Source organism: Lissotriton helveticus, chromosome 6 (assembly GCF_964261635.1).
Source record: "Lissotriton helveticus chromosome 6, aLisHel1.1, whole genome shotgun sequence".
Taxonomy (NCBI): domain Eukaryota; kingdom Metazoa; phylum Chordata; class Amphibia; order Caudata; family Salamandridae; genus Lissotriton; species Lissotriton helveticus.
The window spans coordinates 304,743,231-304,750,518 of record NC_136067.1 but is presented as its reverse complement, the minus strand read 5'-3'; the positions used below and the strand labels follow the sequence as shown (position 1 = coordinate 304,750,518).

Here is a 7,288-nt window from a genome sequence, read left to right as displayed (position 1 = left end):
CCTATCCCTTCCATAGAATACCAGTGGGGATTCCTTATTACATTTAGTAAGCAGTAATTTACAATTAGGAGGTGGTAGCTATGCCATGATTGGTGTCTATGAAGTTGTGGTGAAGAGCCCTATGTATTGGTAAAGTCAGGTTTTTGGTAATAATTGTAAAAATTCCATATTTAAAAAGTTGTCATTTTTCTTCCCTTAGCCATTTTGTGCCTGCAGCTTGGACTGGGTCACATGACTGAGTGTAAGAGACAGACTTTGTGAATTCCTCCCAGACATGTACAGAATAGAGGGATTAGGTGTGCCTGAATGAGCCATCTGCTGGCATGATGGGGTGGAGCTGTGCAGAGCCCCACTTACAACTGGATAGCCAGTGCTCTGCCTTCACACAAAGGGCCTAACGACCCCACATTGTTACTACTAGCAGCTTGCACCCAGGCCTGGGGAAGCAAGAAATTCCATGCTCTTCAAAGCCACTGTCCAGAAGCTTCTCCCACCTCCCAGAACCAGGGCATCAAGATATAAATGTAGAACCTAAGACACCCATTCGTCAGTATTTTATTTACAGATATTTGAAATCTTTGGACTAATTCTTGCACTAAGGGCTCAGCCCGTTCCACTTTTGCACCAGTTTCATCAACAGCAGGTTTCCCTGTGGCTCTACCTTCACCATGCAGCTCCATCAATATTCCCATTTCAAACTTCGGCTTTTTCAACATCTTGACTTTGCCTATATATACATCATGAAGAGCGTAGATCGACTGACAAGCCTTCTCAATGTCTTTGCCAACACTGTCTGGGATCAGTTTGTTGACCACTTCTTTCAGGTCAATTGTCTGCACTTCAAGTGTCATAATTTCCATAATTTTCTTGAAAATTTGATGGATCTGCTAATGTTGGGCATAGAATGTGAAGCGGATCTTGGTGAAACCAACACAGAAGAGCCTGAGTAGGTAGGCATCAGTTATCTTCACATCAATATGAGCCTCAATCGTAGTCTGCCATTTTTTAACCATGGAGCACATTTTGTCCAGGGGGAGGTCCATTCCATGAAGTTGGTGAGGCAGTTCTTGCCTTAGACATCTTCTGTAATGAGTTTAAATTTCCGAATGCTACTTCATCACTTTGGAGATTATCAAGATTCACCTCAAAAACACGACCTTTAAGACCGTCAGATGCAATTTCGGTTCCCTAGTTTCGGATGACAAGAGTCTTCCCAATGTTGCAGATATTCAACATTGCTGGTGCTTTGACATCATACCAGTCTTTTTTGATGAAGGGGTCAACAATCTTCTTTTTGCGGTTTTTGATGTACACGAGAGCAGGCAGTATTACATTATAAAGGTTCATGTGGTATTTCATTGAAGAACCATTGTGAAGCCCAGCCCCTCGCGTGTTTTCGTTGAAGCGCCAGATTCTGTTTTACATGTTCTTACCCTGGGCACCTGATAAAGTTGGAAACACTTCCCTGATGAAGGAATTTTACAATCCCGAAATGCATTGGGAAATCAACTATCAAGATTTTTGGGATCATTGTTAATTTCATGCACACAAAATCAACTTTGTTGTTATTATGTACATATCATGTTAAATAGGTTTGAGCATGATTTCTCACACGTAAATGATTTGATAATTATGAAAAGGCATTCGCAATAAATAGAATTTAGTTTCATGACTTAATTTGTGTGAACAAGTCAATCCTGAATTTTGTTATATTGTTTGTGTTTATTGTTAAAACTAGCACACACAATGATTAGCGATATTTATCGCTAACGAGGCTTAGCAACAAATTTTTTAACGCTAAGCATCGCCGGAAATTATCGCAGAGATAACTTGCTATTAGCAAGGTTTATCTCAGAAGTGATAAAAATCTTCGCGCTAACTGCCAAATGAGAGATTATTGCTGGAAAACCAACGATAATCTCTCGAAGTTTGGCGTTAGCTTGATGATAGGGGCTCACAAACTTAGCCATGATATCCACCTTCCATAGGATATCATGGCTAAGTCAGGAAAATACCAGGTGTAAAAAAAGCAGTGCTAACCGCGGTTAGCGCTGCTTTTTTTATCACTAACAGGGTTAGCGAAATCCTTGATAATAGGAGAAATGTTGCTTAACAACATTTCTCCTATTATTTTTCTCTGGAACGCCCCCTTTGCATCTCATTAGAGATGCAAGGGGAAGCGTGGAGAAAAAGGGTGCTAACATGCGAATTTGCGTGTTAGCACCCTGTTGCTGATAGGGAGATCATTTTATCTCCGCTTTCTTGGCTTTTAAAGCCAAAAAAGCGGAGATAAATCCCTTGATAATATGTCCCACAGTTTTGCACGCCCAGCAGTGCGGGAAGGGGCAAGTGAACGTTCACACTTGCATACACCATTAACTGTTTACATAAGGGTTAGCTACCTTTTTCCCACCCAGCAGGCTTAAAATCGTGATATTGTGTACTTCTGATGAGTTGTTTCAACAGTCAATAGGAGTGCGCTGTCCCACCCATAGTTTCCAGTGTTGCTTGACAACGGCTTGCACCCCAGTAAACCAACATCGAGGGCATCATTTATGAGTTTCTGTCATAGGACAGCGCCCCAGGCCTTCCTACGGCGATGCCCTATGGCAAAAGAAAAGGGCAGGAATGTGCCATATCTATCAGATATTGCACATTCTTTACCTTTTCCCCAACACTGGTGCAAAATGGCCTGACGTGTGCCAACACAGGCACCTATGCATCATGGTGCAAGGGTGCCTGCTTTGCGGGGATGGTTATTTTTCTGCATGAAGGGAAACTTTTGGCACAAAAACAATCTCAAGAGGCTTATTTCTCCTTCTATATGTGCTGCAGAATGCAGCATACATATAAAAGGGAAAATGAGGAGAAATAAAGATATTTTTCCTCGTTGTGCCTCCCTTACGCCTCCCCAGGGGAGGCATACGTTTTTGGCACTACCTCAGAGTTACAATTTCTCGTAAATCCGGGGCAGTGCAAAAAAGCCATGGATGTTGCTGGGAACCCGTCCTCCCCCTCCACCAGCAACACCCATTGCATGACCCTTTAACGCAGAAAACTGCATTTAAGGGAATAATATTTACAAGGCAGCATTAAGCCAAAAAAGTGGCTTGGGGCTGCTTGGTAAATATGGAGCACAGAGCATCACAAAAAGTGATGCACCTGAGGCGCAAGGGGCTGATAAATAAGCCCCCCAAATTCTAACAGAATGTTTGTGTTTTGGCTAGCACACATATCTCCATTTGCAGTGCCACCATACATGACAGCAGCATTGTTAGAGCAATGGAATTCATAAGAGGGTTCAAAGGCACTTGTATCAGTTTTAGAAACAACTAATATACTTGACATTAGTCGGGAGTGTAAAATGTGAGGAACAGTACCATTTATTTGAAAACTCATTAGATGTTTGGAAGCAGGGCCGTAGGCACGGACATAATGTTTGACTGCTGAAAGAATGGAACCAGAAAATAGAATAAGGTGTACATCCGTTTCATATGTAAGCAATACCTACGTTACAGATGATTTGATGAGAAGCCTAAGAAATGTTTTGGTATTAGCAAAACCTTTTGACTTCATAGTTACAATATGAAAATTTTGTAACATGGCTTTACGACAATACTGCTGTACCTTAAGCCCTTTCCAGGGGGTTCACTTTTTCACCTCTTCGGTATTTCATGGTGTAATGCTAACCCCAATTAATTGTAGCGTTTCTAAATTAGAAACATATTTTACTTTTGTTGCCATGGGAGTATGTACATATTTACCTTTAAAAAGGTTTGGTTCAGTTAATATATTTTGTTGGCATACTGTACAAAAGGGAAGCAAACTTTTAATGATCTGGAACCCGAATGCACATACCGGAAACATAAAAAAGATGCGTTTCCCAGGAAACTAGTAATAACGCGAGATTCGACATATGGCAATCATGATGTTAATATGTTTACAGATCTGAAATGTGCAAACATCTGCAAGTTCACCGGGTTACAACCCTGCACCAAGGAATGCAAGTTATTTGCTGCATAATACAGTCAAATAAAAGAAGTCAACAAAAGGTGAGCCTTAGATAAGACATTTATTCAAACGTTTACACTTTTCTTTAAAGAAACTAACTTCTTCCATTGCTTATTGTGAGCTTCCATTAGTTTGAAGATGTAATGTTTTTTTATTTTGTGATAAATACCTTTCTAGCTTTGCCTTCCAACATATACACACATCTCTTCCAGTGAGCAATACCGTTATAATTACTCACGATTACCGGAATTTCAGAAAATTAATTATTTTGAAAAGTCTGTGTTTTAGAGAAGTTCATAATGCAAGTCCTACTTTATAGAAGTTAGTTAGGTCCATTCTTGCAATAATCCAATGATTTTGAAGGGCATTCTCGGACCAACCAGGCATAACCAAATGTCCGCCCCCAACTGGCATACCCCTGTCCTCGCTTTCTTGCAGCGCGAGGAGCAGAAACATAAAATGATATTAAAAATAAAATTTTATATTTCTACTTCTCGCACTACAAGAAAGCAGTGGGGCAGCGCTCCTCCGCCGTAGTGGAGGAGCTGCCCCAGGGTTTTTATGAAAAATAGTTGTGTCGTTTTTTTTGTTGTATCATAATTTTTATATAAAATATGCATGTTGAATTCAATTTGGTTTTAGTCAATATATTAATAATAATTTGTGATAAAGATGTGAAATGTTATGCTATAAATTTTTTTCTGTATTTGTTGTAATCGATCTCGCCTTTGGGACCTTATATGTATTTAGCTATGCAGCACATTGGCCTGGGTGCTGAAACATCTATTGTTCTTTAACATGGAGGGAGAGTAAACACCAAACTGCGCGACACACCAGGTATGGGAACACATGTAGATAAATATTGCCTTTCAGCAGGAAATGGTAAAAAATGTAAAAAATAATGTCCGTCAGCAAAAAAAAATTCTGGTATTTTACTGACCTCTACTGGTCGTTTTCTAACAAGACAAGTAAATAGAGGCAATTCAACAGAAAAAAGGTCCCTAAGCAGAAGCAGACAAGTCCTAGTGCTGATCTCCAAAGCCCACAAAGTCCATACACATAAAAGTAAATTATATACAGAGATATCGAATGCTCGACCTAAAAAGGTAATATTTTTGTGAATGTAACTTTTATTGATTTACTGGGAAATGATGTAATCATTTAGCTGTTCATTTCTAAAACATTTAAATTATTGCTGTTTTGTTTTTGTTTTTAAACTTTTTTAAATGTATTAAATTTTTTAAGAAAGTGATTTACTTTCATGATTTATTTTTACTTAGTGTTTTATGTAATTCATATTTTATGTAATTTATGTAATTTTTAATATATGTCTGTCAGAAATTCTTAATGATAATATATGTGTTATTTTAAGTTTTAGTAGTAGATTTGTTGAACTAAATACATGATTTTTCTGAATGTAATTAATTTTGCATTGGGAAACATAAATCTACCCCACCAAAATCCAATATTTTCTCTAATGTGGTTAAGTTTGAGGAGAGAATAATACATCAAACCCCTTCCAATCCAAAGTCCAGAACTTTCTGCAATGTGGTTTAGGTTGGAGTGGGAATAATACATTAAACCCTCCAAAGACCAACAAGCCTTTGGCTGAGACGAGGACGCGAAAAGTAAGACTTCGAATGAAGAGATAATCCTCTATGCCCTAATCGGCATATGACAGCGACACTGCTACGGCTAAAGCTATCACTGTGACTTAAGAAGTAAAGACACCCTGGACATAGAAGGGAAATTTCTCAGATAATTAAGTGGGTGACCACATGGTCCAGGACATATTCGTCTTTCCAGGATTGGAAAATTGCGAGGATTTGCCGTTTGAGCTAACAAGTATCAGTTTTCAAGGCATAGAAACAAGCCCTGAAGAAGCCCGTGTTGGGCGAAACGCGTAGGCTGTGGATTGTATGAAACCCTAATAAAAGCTTTTAAACATTACGCCATCTGTCTTGGAGACTCATCACTCCTGTCATCCATTGTCAATTTATGCATAGCATTTGAAGCTCAAATTTGCAGAGTACACGTTGCCTCTCCACATGTGTGTAAAAAGTTCAGATGTATATTTAAGACTAACATAGGTGGCTGGTCTTAGGAGGTGGGCAATAGTGTGTATTGTAGCTGTTACCAAGGAACGGTTATTCTATAACTGAAAGGCAGTGCGGCAATAATCCCTGTCACCAGGTTCTGTGTTGTATCTATTGCAGGCTGAATGTCTTGGTGCATTCCAAAGTGAAACATGACATGGCACATAGCCCTGTGTGCCATGCCTGCAGACACTCCATGCAGTATAGGTAAGTCACCCCTACAGCAGGCCTTGTAGCCCTAAGACAGGCTGCACTATACTACATGTGTGGACTTGTGTGCTCATGTGTGCGTCAGCAGATATGCCCCTGTACTTGCCAATTCAATAACTGACAGTACAAGTGACCAGGGAAGCTATTTTAAGTACATGTACTGGACACTGGTCAAACATGAGTGTCCCAGCTACATGATGGCTTCACTGAAACCAAATATGTTTGGTATCAAACATCTTAAATTAAGAAACTTACAGTGATTCCAGTGATGGATTTCTTAATGCATAAACCCAGAGGGCACCTTAGAGATGCCCCCTGAAAACCTACCAACTTCTAGTGCACTGGTTGCCTGGTTCTGACCATCCTGCCATCACAGATGTGTTTCAAACCTCCAGGGGTGAGAGCCAATGCTCTCAGGTAGAGAGTGTTTTACACACCTCCAGCAGTATTCCGAGGTACAGAGCTTCAAAGAGCCCACCGCCTTTGCTATGTAAATCTGACTTTCCTCAGAGGTGAGGGGATGCCAGCACCCCAGCCAGGGCCCATTTGGCACCTGGATAGGTGGGAAAATTAGTAGTCAGAGAGGCGGGTTCACACTCAGGTCAGTTTCACCTTTAAGGTGGGGTTTTTGATGTGGACAAAAAAATTAAAAGTTTACCATCTTGGTGATGGCAGAATTTGAAACTCTGGGACATGGTTATACTCACTTACCACAGGAAGGGGTCATGTAGGAGGCAAAGTGGCCCCATGGGTAAGTAGCCCATTCCTACTAACTTACATACTTCTAATGCCCCTAAATCTAGTATTTAGGGGAGCCCCTGGCACCAGAAAATTAGATCCTGCTGACCTGAAAGAAGAATATGGACACTGAAGAGCTGCAAGAACAGAAGAGCAGCAACTGACTTGGTGCCAATCCTGCCAGCCTGGTGGTCTGCCTGCTGTCCTTGACAATTGCACCAAAGACAACTCGT

General features: G+C 40.3%; 1 pseudogene; it reads right to left on the bottom strand.

Annotated features, from left to right (window-relative positions):
• Positions 1–464: 464 nt before the first annotated feature.
• LOC144762278 (small ribosomal subunit protein eS1 pseudogene) lies at positions 465–1,347 on the bottom strand (annotated as a pseudogene).
• Positions 1,348–7,288: the final 5,941 nt, after the last annotated feature.